Consider the following 13,504-nt stretch of genomic DNA (forward strand, 5'->3'; position numbering starts at 1 on the left):
ACACTTGATATATATATATATATCCCCCCTCTTGCTCAAGAATTTTATTACAAAGCATCCATGGCGTTCCTGCGTCCTCGTCTAATTTTGTATCGCCCCATGTCCTCCTTTGATTCGCTTTGATCTCCTAAGAATATTCCCATGTTGCTTCGAGCCCCGAGGGCGATGAAGGCTCATTTGAACAAACCTGATATCCTTGTAAACTGCACTATTGTCGTTAAATTTCAGGATTACCAGTAATCCATGTCTTATTCGTTGGAGGAATGATTGTTGTGTTCAAAGGTTCTTTTTCTTAATGAACTTTCACCAACTTCAAAGATTCACAACTAATGACAATATTTTAATCTTGATAATTGTCTTATTGCAATTAGATGGGGATCTTCCACCGTATCCGGGGCAAAACATGTCGGTTTCTGTGTCTTTTACTTGAACATCAAGATGGATATATAGTATGTGTTTCCCCTATTTCTCTATCAGCAACACAAGGACAAAAGACATAATAGAGAGCTTATGTCTTTATTCCTTTATATGATTTGATAAAGCCATCTTTTTGAACCTTTTCAAAAGGAACTTTTCTTTGGTTGGACCGCATGAACTATCTTCAACTCAAATTTACATGTTAATTCATGATATTATTCTTTCTTGAACGATCTCAAACACAAATAATTTAATAAACTCATTAAAGTGCTAACCTCAATATCTAAATTACTCAAAGAATTAAGAAAATTGAGCATCCTTCCTTAACATGGCCGATCAATCAAAATCTTGAAAAATTGTAAGCATAAGACAAAATTGCATTGCTTACAATAAAGAGAGAGAGAGAAGAAAAACTCATTTGCTAACCAACTCTCACCCTATTATGATCGTTTACATCAGCCAGACCATTTAGAGGAGCACAAATCCTAACCGATGATAATGCTTTGTTGAAATACTTGGCTTTAGTGCCAAGGTATTCGTTCAAGTGACTGGCCGATAGAGGGGAGGATGATTTGGACCTACAAGTTTCTGTAAAGGAGAAATCTCAACACTTGATGGTGGCCCATATAGGAAAGCAATGGATAATCTGTGCTTGGTCCGGTTAACCACTGCTCGGTGGAGCACACTCGGGTACATCCCGTTTGATAAGATGTGGAGTAGGTCCCCTACATTCACAACAAGCCCACCGGGGATTGGGTGGGACAGTGATCCACCCAATGCCCTCTTTTAGCACCTGCAATCCACTGGTGTTGCTCTGGTAAAGAATGGTGAGGAGGGTGGAGTCTGTGTGGGCGGCAAGACCCATTGCCTGATCTGGATCCGGGCAAGCCGGGTAGTAATTCAGTTGTAGGGCTGCGCTGCCCTTTTCTGATTCACCTGTTGAGCCAGCCCATTTGAGATCTTTCTTTGTTATTCCTAATGAGCCCAGCATTAACCATGTCAACCTCCTTGCCAGCTTTTGCATTTCTTTCTTATATTCTTCAATTATATCACTGGAAACAAAAGTGAAAATTAGAAAAAGATGAAAAAATAAGAAAACTGTGTCAAATAGTAAAGATGCTATTGTTACGGATATAAAATAAAGTAATCAGCAGCAACAAGTGGATTTTCTGTTGATGCTATATCACTCCAAATCATCCGCGTGGGTCCATTAGCTTTCATTGTTGCCTTTGTGAATTGCATTAAGGAAAAGCAAATGGAGTTTGTGGTCTAGGACAGATTTTGATCACCATTACCACAATAATACTTACTATATAATACTTACATATATGAAAGCATGCACTAATAAATAAAAACAATAGGAGTAGCTACAGTACTACCACGTATCAAGATCATGAAAAATATATATAATTTTTTCGCTAGAATGCGAAATTAGCAAGTACCAGAATTTGGTGTAATCTTGAGACCAAAGCTGGCGAAAATGCTCAAGAGGAGAGCCAACTATGGTGAATCCCTCTGACCACATGAGCTTGGAGAAAAATGAAGAAATCCTAGCGACACCGTAGCCTGAAACCCCATCGGGTGATCTAGCTGCTTTGAGTTTTTGTTGGATAGGTAAAGAGAAAAGGCTCCTACTAGCACTCTCAATGTTCTCAAGGAGGCTGGTAGGGATGCCATGGTTTGTGACTTGAAGCACACCCCAAGTTTTGCATGCATGGCCTATATTTTGAAGGACATTAGGGTCTGACAGATCGATAACGGGCACGGATTCAGTGATTAAGGGGTCAACTAAAGGATGCTGTTCATCATCGATCTGAGTCCATTTGTGCGAGTCAGGTATTTCTTGAAGAGAGGTAAAGTCAATGTGCTTTTGGTGTACATGGACAGGGTGGGCTCTGAAAGCGTCTGCTAATAACGATCTTGAAGGCATATTGAAAGTAATCAGAGGGACAGATATACTGAGACAGAGAGTTTTGTGCTCCAGCACTAAAAAGAGAGAGGATATAGGAAAAGAGAGTGTTTTTCTCCCTAAATAAGAAACATAAGAGAGAGGGTGAGAGGGAAGAAAGAGTTCCCTGGGAATTTGAGAAAGATGAGAGGGAAGAAAAGTGCTCCCTGGGAATTTCAGACGTTAACCCAAGACACAAGCTCCACCGAAGAAAGCAGAGGATGACTGAGGCTGAGAGAGGAGGGTACAATGCTAAGTAGTCTACATATATAAAGAGATATTTATAAAGAGATATAAGGGTCCACTACATAAATATATATTACTCTCAGATTCCCAACTGTGAAAAATGTCTTTTTAAAAAAGAAAATAGAGATGGGATTCAGAAGGAAGTTGAGAAGAGATGATTTTATTGATTTGAGCAACTCATATAGTTGTGTTTTCAGACAGTTATTAGACCCTACATAGAGAAAGATAAGGATCCACTTCTTGAATATATTTTACTCATAGACATCTAGTTGTAGTTTATGTCTTTTCAAGGAGAGAAAAAAGAGATAAGATTTGGAAAGAAGGTGGGGGGGGAGATGATTTTGTGTTCTTAGCATATGATTTTCTAGTTTAGTTATTAAAATTATTCACAACAAAAATATATTCTAATTAATTTGTATAGTGATGGACCCATGATGACATCGGACTAGGAAAATCTTAGGCCAAACTGAATGTTTACTAGCGAAGACAAGAAAGCTTTCAAGTGTAGACTACTACTTGTACTTGAAATTCCGCTCTATCAGGCGATCAGGCGGTGCGAGCGTTTTGGATTGTAACGGAGGAGGTGGTGATTTAAAATAAATTTGTTTTATTTTTAAAAATTATTTTTAACTATATCACAATAATATTAAAATACAAAATAAAAATTTTATTTTAAATAAAGAATAAAATTAAAAATTAAAAAAAAAATCATTACCGCATTTCCAAACACACAGGCCGAATAGCACGTCTGGATGTGTTTGTTTTAGCTTTTGTGGTTGAGGTTGTGGTTGGGTACAATCCAATTATGCACAAAACTCAACCACAAAAGCTATTTTTTCTTGTTTTTTATAGGTTTTTTAGTAGGTCCCACACCCAAACTCACACTCTTCAATATTTCAGCTGAAGGAATTTCTTCCAAGTTAGCCGCCACCGAAATTAGGAATTTCTTCCAAATTGTTATTTTTTTAACGAAAAGCAGGCATTGGCCTCTTGTTGAGGGAGGAGGGTTTGGCTGCGAGTTGCTTGTTCCCACCGGGAAAGAGGCGTGGGGTTGTTTACTTATCTTTCTCGACCCTATCCTGCGGCTTCTTTTAATATAGCTCCGCTGCCGTCCCTGCCGTTGCTTCCGGGACTGAATCAATAAAATACTAGATCAAGTGCTTGTATTCAATGGGCTAGCAGGCCTAACATCTCTTTTGACAAACTATCCCCTTTAGCCCGTTGGCAAGCTAGTCTTCACAAGAGAATTCACTCTTGCCGGGCTAACAAGGGACGTTGCTCTGATATGTCTGTTTGAAGTTCGAAAGATGTTGATTCTTTTACCACCTTTTCAGACGAAGTTTTTAGACCACTTCGGATAGTTTGTTTCCTCCCAAAAAAAAACCTAATGTTACATGTGTTTTTGCAACATCTTCGGTCGATATGGAATAATAGATGCATTTTATTGTATGGAAAACCAAGACTGATTGAGGCCTGGATGAGAATCAAATGACTGCTCATGTAAGATTTTCCATGACATTCATTTCAGTTAGTTAATAAAAGATGGGATACCGAAGTAAGGTAGGGAGAGATGATTTTTGTGTTTATTAAATTACTATATATATATTGAGAGAGAGAAGGGACCCATTTCATGAATAAATATTCCTTATGGACTCCTAATTGTAGTATATGTCTTTTTAAAAAAGAAAAAAAGATGGGATTTGGAAGGAAGGTGAGGAGATATGATTTCTGTGTTTTGAGCAACTGATATAGTTTAGTTATTAAAATTATCATCATATTTTTTTTTAATTCTCTTATGTTTATCTATTTAATAAATATCAGTATAGAGTGGGGTTGAGATAAGAATATGTGATGGTTTGTAGTTGCTACTAGATAGGTGGTCCACGCTATGCTGTAAACCGGGTCAATTTTTTTCTAATAAAAAAAAAGTCCAGGCAACGACAATTCAAACAAATTTAAGTTAGCAACTAACACACTACCCGAGATATAAAAATAAAATAACTCATATAAAAAAAATGAAAATAAATTGCAAAACTCAAGGCTTAAATAACAACTGAATGTCAATGAATGAAACAAAATAGAAAAAAACAATTTCAAAAAACATAACTTTAAATAAAAAAACTCGAGTCAACCCAGGCTACTTGACTAGCCCAAGCCTCTTGATATGAGATTTAAAAAAAAAAAAAGAATTTCAAAAAAAAGACCTAGTAAAAAAAAGACCCTAGTTCAAAAAAAAAACATAAAAAAAAAGAAGCTAATCTGAGTTAACTTTACTTACCCTCTCTCAAGATAACCTAATGAAAAAAAAAATTAAATGAAGAAGGTTAAGGGCCAATAATTTAATGTTAAATGATAAAATTGAAAAAATATATATATCTTAGAAAAAAACTTGAGGGAAAAAACTTGAGTCAATCTGTGTTAACTCGATTAACTCACTACCTATGACATGAAATCGAGATAAAAAAAAAAAAAAAAAAACTTCAAAAAATGGACCTAGCAAATAACTGAATTTCAATAAAAAAAAATATTAAAAAAAGCAAACCCAAGTTAATCTAGACTAACTTGATTAACCTACACTTAGGATAACTCAACAAAAAGAAAAAAAAATCATAAAGCTCAAATGCCAATAATTTAATGTCAAATAATGAAATTGAAAGAAAAAAAAATCAACATCGTAAAAAAATCTAGAAAAAAAACTTTAAGCCAACTTATGTTAACTCAACTAACCTATTACCCGAGATATGAAATCGAGATAACTCAGCAAAAAAAAAGTGGAACAAACAATTAAGCCAATGGCCTAATAGCCAAATATTAAATGATGAATTTGAAAAATAAAAATTCAATATTTTAATAAACGACCCAAAAAAAAACAAACTTAATCAGGCTCATGTCATGAGACAGAGATAACCTTGTAAGAAGGTAATCATGAAAAAATAATAAAGTAAAATTTTCAACTATAAAATAATTTTAAACTCAAACAATATAGATCAAATATGGTATAAAAACAAAATGAAAGAATATAATTAGGGGCTAAATGGGGAAAAAATAAATATTATTTTGATACATTTATAAGTAAAAAGTATTTTGAAAAGTAACCGCAACTATATTTCTAAACAAACCCAAAATCAAATATGGAATTTTGGAGGAGATTGGTGTATGTGTGTGTTTAATTTATTCATTTATTGTAATTAATTTTTTTAGAGTTAAGTGGTACTAGGGGGAGAGTCGAGGATACAAGAAATAAAAGGAGAGGTGGTTGTTTTGGCATTCGAAAAGGGAGAGAACAAAATATTAAAGGATCATTATAACAGTGTTAAATGTGCACGAGGTGCACACTTCGACAGGCTGTCCAAAACAGTGCCTAAGGGTGCTGGCAGCTATGCCAATAATGGGATAAATCAGCAGCGCAGATTTGTGCAGCTATAGGTTCGTCAAAGGAAAATCAGCAACGCAGATTGTTGACGAACATGGGCTGGACGATGGACTATCCAGGCCAAGCAGGAAAAATTGTCAAGGGGATAGGCTGACAAGAACTGGGGCTGTCGCACGATTCGGCAATGCAGATAGTGGCATCCTGCATATAGATGCGAATTCGGCAGAGCAGGAATTGGCAGCCTGCGGGCAAATGCGAATTCGGCAACGCGCAACAGCTTGTGTAAGTCGTTGGTTCAACTTGGCACGATCTGAAGCTTGGACGACGAATTGTCCAAGGCATGCGAGAAACTCAACAGATGACGCAGCAAGAACTGGCAGTTGGGGCTGCCAGGTGGACATGCAGAATGTGGGTTAGTGGCAGTTATGGATATCCAAGATCATGAGATCATAGGGGCTGAATACATGGGGGCTAACCAGGGGTTGCTCTAAACCCACTAAGATCATGGGAGATCATGGGAGATCATGGGAGAAAAATATCCACTACTTGGTAGATAATGGGGCCACTATGTTCATGGGTGAGATAGTGTCCCACTACTTCCTTAAGAATAGGAATGAGAGTTGTGCCTTATAAATGCTTATCTATAAATACTAGTTGCAGCTCTTAGTTGAAGAGAGACATGCTTGGGGCATGTTCAGCATGTAGGGGCATGCAAGAACATGTAGAGTACGAGTTAGAGATAGCTTGGTGTAGCATGCAATCTTTGTGCATAGCACACATACGAATTTGTGTATAGTTTCCTTTGTGTACGAGATTAATAAAGGTTGGGAAAGAGTTCCTATAAAGCTTGTTGTGCACTTTAATTATCCTATTCTACTTGTGTATTTCGCTTGCTTAGTTACTAGGCAAACATGAGTGAGATTGGTGAGGGAAGGCTGAGTCTAGTAAGGGACTAGGATGCCGCACGGGTTTATTCGAGAGCGAAAAATTACCCCGTGACAATCACCATGTTCTCTTCTAGTGATTGTCAACTTCATTTTGTTTTGATTGAAATGATTAATATATTTTATATCATTTTAAAAAAATAAAATAAAATAAATTTTATCTCACTTAAAATATAAAACAACCTAGATTTTTTATCCAAATTCCTGTCAAAATGTTTCGATTTTGTTCCATTTGTTCCGTCCCCTTTTTTTTAAAAAAAAAAGAACTTATAAACGGCGCCATGCTGAGTTAGGGATAAAATTCACAAGAGAGGCAGCAGCTTGCAGATCTGCATCACTTTCTTCCGGTCACCCATCTTCCCTACACCGAATCCAATTCATATTTGTGGCAGTTTCAATGATTTGCACAACTATCGATAACTTTTGGTCAATTAATGCCGAGCTACAAAGGTTCAATGACTATGATGCTAAATTCAGGGTTAAAGTCATTTCTTTCCTCGAGATTGGCTGGCTCAATGCAATTAGAGCATGGCAGGAGGAGTTTGTTGCCATTACGAACTCTAGGGAATTTGTAGAGAATGTGTCTTTCTCAATGGTAAAATAACTCCACTAGTGAAATGAAAATAAATAAATAAATAAATGAAAAAACTATAATAGTTTAGGGTGTATTTATATATACCAATTCAGAAACAATCGAACGTGCAACTTTGTATGGGTTATCTCAAAGGGCACAATTATCCCTCGAAAAAAAAAAGGAAAAAGAGAAAAGAAGAAGGAATAAAGAAGTACTCTCCTATGCTAAATACATTTGGTTGCTTCCATGTAAAGTAGTAAAGCTTACTTTGGTATTTTGCACTTAGATTTGCGTTCTTTTGTCCTGCTCGACATCCAAAACCCTAAGCTATCACCTTGAAATTTACCAGAAGCATAGCATTTGTCTAACGAGATTCTTTTTCTCTCTAGTTAACATCCATGGAGAAGCAACTAGCAAACCACACCCACGATTTTCATTTGTCCCCTTCAATTATTTTAATATGTGGTTGGTATAGTCACACAGCACAATACAAACAAGATTAATGTGATGTAACATTTTGTCATATATGTTATCCCTTCTGTAATGACCATCGTAAACGGGACATAGGCTTGTCATCACCACCCACACACACGCACAAGAGTCCTTCTGCATGTGTGTGTGTGTGTCTGCTTTCTCCTGGATCAAAAATGGTGGTCGCCTTATTTGATATCGTGGTTCAACCATACTTCAAAAAATATATATTTTTTAGCTTTAAATTATTGTTTTTTATGTGTTTTTTAGATTATATTAATATGTTAATATTAAAAATAAATCTTAAAATATAAATAAAAATTATTATAATATATTTCTAAATAAAAAATATTTTAAAAAATAACTTATACCCGACTCCTAAACAATCTCTTTATCCATCCCTTTTAGTTTATTAGCCTTCGACTTAAATTGTTTTAATTTTCTACTTGGAGACCTAATAATGGTTCTTTTCAAGCACAAACATGAAAAAACAAGAGGCTCCTGCTCTCGACCTAATTGGACAGAATCGTTTTCAATCATAAGTTGCTCCCATGTTATTATTCTTGCAACTTTCGGTACAATATCAAGGTCTGCTTTTGCGATAAGGATTGTTGTGAACCAGTGAAATTATACGCAACAAGACAAGCAACCGTGCTTACATGCACATGTTTAGGAATATTATAGAATGTAATTATATAGAAAATATTGTAGTCATATTCTTATGTGATAATCTCCACCTTTACTATTGTATATTGCCCTACTCATATATATAGAAAGGGTTGGCTAACCTATTAGGTTAAGCCTCCTAATTATTTTCTCAACTTGGTATCAGAGCCTCCTAATATTTTCTCTCTTTGCAGCCGGCCCTAATTTTCTCCCCCATGGACTCTCCTCCTGCCGCCGTTGCTCCAACCTCTCCCTCCACCGGTGATGCATCATCACCGGCCAGCCCTCTTCCTGCTGCTGGCTCTGCCGTTCCTCTGCCTCTTATGGGAACACAATCTCCAATGGTTCCTCTATCAAACACCCACCATGTTGTGTCGTTGAAACTTACGAACACCAACTATCTTTATTGGAGAATGCAGATGAAGCCATATCTCCTTGGTCAAGGTGTTTTTCAGTTTGTTGACGGCTCCTTGCCGTGTCCTCCATCTCATATGATTGATGCTTCGGCTGATTCTTCTTCTGCCATCAGCCCCTCTTTTCTTCGTTGGAAGCAACAAGATCAACTTATTTTGAGTGCTCTTCTCTCCTCTCTTTCCGTGGATGTGCTGCATCTTGTCGTCGATTGTTCTACTTCACATTGTGTTTGGCGCACACTTGAGAAGGCACTTGCCTCTCCATCTAATTCTCGGATCATGCAACTACATGGCTCCTTTCAAGACCTTCGGCAAGGTGATGCATCGGTTAGTATGTATATGCAGCAAGCCAAATCGTTATTTGACGAATTGGCTGCTGCTGGTCGCCCAATGTCCCTTGAAGATTTCAATCTCTATGTGTTTCGTGGACTTCGCGGTGAGTTCAAAGACTTGGTAACTAGTCTCATAACCAAGGCTGAACCGCTATCGTATGCTGATCTTCATAGCCATCTCCTTACCCATGAGTTTCTGCACAAGAACTCTTTTCACTCCATGGCTGTCGGTTCATCCTCTTCATCACTGCTGTCTTCTTCTTCTCTGCCGCAGCAGCCACCATTGCTGCCAACACCTCCGAATTCTGCTTATTATGCCATGACTAATCACAGCCGAAACAGGGGACGTTCTAGAGGTAATTGGCGCTCAAACACCAACCGATTTCAGGCCCCAAACAGAGGTCATTCCGCTGCAGATTGGAGGCAAAATCAGTGGCAGAACAGGCGCACCTCTGCTGCAGATTTTCGGCCAAATCAGGGGCAGTGGTCTGGACATGTCCGCTGCCAATTATGTTCCACTCCTGGCCATTCAGCTCTTCAATGCTATCAGTTTCGCAGCAGCACACAGCAGCCCTCTGCTCACCTTGCTGTTGCGAATGATTCTGCTGCAACGACTTGGTTTCCTGACACCGGCGCGAATCAACATGTGACGCCTGATCTTGCAACTCTAACTGATTCTGCTCCTTATCTTGGTAATGATTTCTTGCATGTTGGTGATGGTAAGGCCCTTGACATATCCCATGTTGGACATACTACTTTATATTCCCCCAAACGCTTGTTTACATTAACTAATGTTCTTCGTGTGCCTCACATTACCAAACCGTTGTTATCTGTTCAGAAATTCTGTCGTGATAATCATGTTTATTTTGAATTTCACGATTCTGTTTTTTATGTGAAGGATCTCGTCACCAAGGAAGTTCTTCTTTCCGGTCGGAGTCATGATGGTCTTTATGTTCTCTCCGAGTCCTCGGCTACGTCAGTTCCTCAAGCTTTTTGGTCTCCTTGCATTTCCGCGACTGCCGACTTGTGGCATCGTCGTTTAGGTCATCCAACTCCTCGCATTCTAAATTTGTTAGTTTCTGATAATAAAATTATTTGTACGTCTAAACGATCTTTTACTCAATGTCAAGCATGTCCTTTAGGCAAGTCATCCCGTTTGTCATTACGACCGACGGGTCACAAAACTTCTACCCCACTTGAATTAATTTTTAGTGATGTTTGGGGTCCTGCTCCAATGTTTTCTTCTGATGGTTTTCGTTATTTTGTTATCTTTGTTGATGCGCACACTAAATATATCTGGTATTATCCGCTTGTTGCGAAATCTGATGTATTTTCCACGTTTCAACGTTTTCAGACACTTGTTGAGCGTCAGTTTTCTCTTAAAATTAAATCTGTTCAAACTGATTGGGGTGGTGAATATCGTAAATTAAATACATTTTTTCAAACAATTGGTATTCATCATCGATTAATTTGTCCTCATACTCATGAACAAAATGGCACAGTTGAACGTCGTCATAGACATATTGTCGAAACTGGCCTAACCCTCTTAGGACAGTGTAATGCCCCATTGCGTTTTTGGAACTATGTTATGGAATCATCGGTCTATCTTATTAATCGCATGCCTACTCCTGTTCTTCAAAATCAATCTCCTTTTGCGTGTCTGTTTCATCGCACTCCTGATTATAATTTTCTACGCACTTTTGGGTGTCTTTGTTTTCCATTTTTACGTCCATATCATGCTCATAAATTAGATTTTCGATCTTCTCCTTGTGTGTTTTTAGGCTATAGCTCGTCTCATCTTGGTTATCGGTGTCTTGATTTAGAGTCTGGTCGTGTCTATGTCTCCCGTCATGTTCGTTTTCATGAATGTGTCTTTCCTTTTCAAAAGTCTGAACAGGTAACAACACCCCCGGTTCCCCCCACTCCACCTACCTATCTTCCATCACTGCAACCCCCTTCCTGTTTTCAGCCTCTTCCTTCCCAACTCGGCAAAACACACAACTCACCTTTGCCCCTTGCCGCAACCCCCCAGCTTGCTCCCCTGCCCGTTGATTTAGCCGACCCTGCCTCACCACCCCACACAGCCATACTATCACCACATGCTTGTCTTTCCAATGATTATTGTGCAGGAACAGGTTCTGACTTGCAGGATTCAGTTGCGGCACAACCTCGCACCTTCCCGGCTTCACCTCCTGGTCTGCAACTTTGTGTTGATCTCTCCTCTTATCCTCTTCAGCACATTCCAGGTACAGGTGTTGCTACTCCATGTCCCGCTGCTCCTAAACACCCCATGGTTCTTCGTCCGAGACAGCCCAAGACAGCGCTGATCACCACCACGGCAGCCACCTCTGCTGCTTCCTTCAGTCGGGTATCTTCTCCTCCCTCGCATGAGCCACTTATTTTTCCTGATGCTAACAGATATGAGGCGTGGCATAATGCTATGCGAGAGGAAATTCAGGCCTTACGCGCAAACAGAACATGGACTTTAGTGCCATTTCATCCGTCCATGAATGTTGTTGGTAGCCGATGGGTCTACAAAATTAAACGCAAATCTGATGGTAGCATTGAGAGGTATAAGGCGCGCCTGGTTGCTAGGGGCTTCACTCAGCAAGAAGGTATTGATTACTCAGAAACTTTTAGTCCTGTTATCAAACAGGCAACAGTCCGCTTAGTGTTCTCCATTGCAGTTTCGAGTGGTTGGAAAATTCATCAGCTTGACATTCATAATGCATTTCTAAATGGAGTCCTTGATGAAGAGGTTTACATGAAACAACCTCCAGGTTTTGTTGATTCTGCACTCCCAGGTCATGTATGTCGATTGCATAAATCTCTATATGGGTTAAAACAGGCTCCGCGGGCTTGGTACACTCGTCTGAATGATTTTCTATTATCCATTGGTTTCCGTGCTTCTAAAGTGGATACCTCATTGTTTATCTTCTTGGTTGGTAGTGACATTTGTTATCTTTTGGTTTATGTTGATGATATTCTGCTTACAGGTAATAATGGAACTCTGCTACAACGACTCATTCAGCTACTGAGCTCTGAATTTAAACTTCGGGATTTGGGTGATGTTCATTATTTCTTGGGTATTGAAGTGCAGTGTACTAGTCTGGGACTTATGCTTTGTCAACATAAATATACACTTGATATCCTCACACGAGCTGGTATGTTATCCTGTAAACCAGTTGATACTCCTATTTCGGCATCCAAAGCCACCATTATGCCGGATCCATTGTTTTCTGATGCTACTCGTTTTCGGCAACTTGTTGGTGCTCTCCAATATCTCACTTTCACACGCCCGGATATTTGCTTTGCTGTTAACCGGGTCTGTCAATTTATGCATGCTCCTACAGAATCCCATTGGGCTGCCGTGAAACGCATCTTGCGTTATCTCCGTGGTACGGCATCACATGGTTTACATATTACTCGCAGCTCTTCCTTTGCTTTACACGGTTTTACAGATGCAGATTGGGCAGGTAGTATTGAGGATAGAAAGTCTACAGGTGGTTATCTTGTGTTCTTTGGTCAGACGCCAATTTCATGGAAATCGAGTAAGCAACGCACTGTTGCTCGTTCTTCGACGGAAGCTGAGTACAAAGCCTTAGCCGATGGCACGGCTGAAGTTATCTGGCTTCAGTACTTGTTAACGGATCTTCAGATTCCGACTCATTCTGCTCCTATTATCTGGTGTGACAACCTTGGTGCCACGTATTTGTCCGCAAACCCTATATTTCATGCTCGCACAAAACATATTGAGATTGATTATCATTTTGTCCGAGATAGAGTTGCGAAGAAGGAGATTCAGATTCGTTTTATTTCCTCTCAGGATCAACTTGCCGATGTCTTCACTAAGCCACTTCCTGCTGCTTCATTTACTACTTTTAAATTCAAGCTTCGGGTTGATCCTCCACCCTCAGCTTGAGGGGGCGTATTATAGAATGTAATTATATAGAAAATATTGTAGTCATATTCTTATGTGATAATCTCCACCTTTACTATTGTATATTGCCCTACTCATATATATAGAAAGGGTTGGCTAACCTATTAGGTTAAGCCTCCTAATTATTTCTCAACTAGGAAGAATACCAAGATACCTCTTAATTCAATTTTTAAACTCTAA

At 38.8% G+C, this 13,504-nt stretch overlaps 1 pseudogene; it reads right to left on the reverse strand.

The window, feature by feature from the left end:
* Positions 1-740: 740 nt before the first annotated feature.
* On the reverse strand, positions 741-2,849 carry LOC118031749 (gibberellin 3-beta-dioxygenase 1-like; annotated as a pseudogene).
* Between the last annotated feature and the right edge of the window lie 10,655 nt (positions 2,850-13,504).

Source organism: Populus alba, chromosome 1, assembly GCF_005239225.2.
Source record: "Populus alba chromosome 1, ASM523922v2, whole genome shotgun sequence".
NCBI classification, from domain to species: domain Eukaryota; kingdom Viridiplantae; phylum Streptophyta; class Magnoliopsida; order Malpighiales; family Salicaceae; genus Populus; species Populus alba.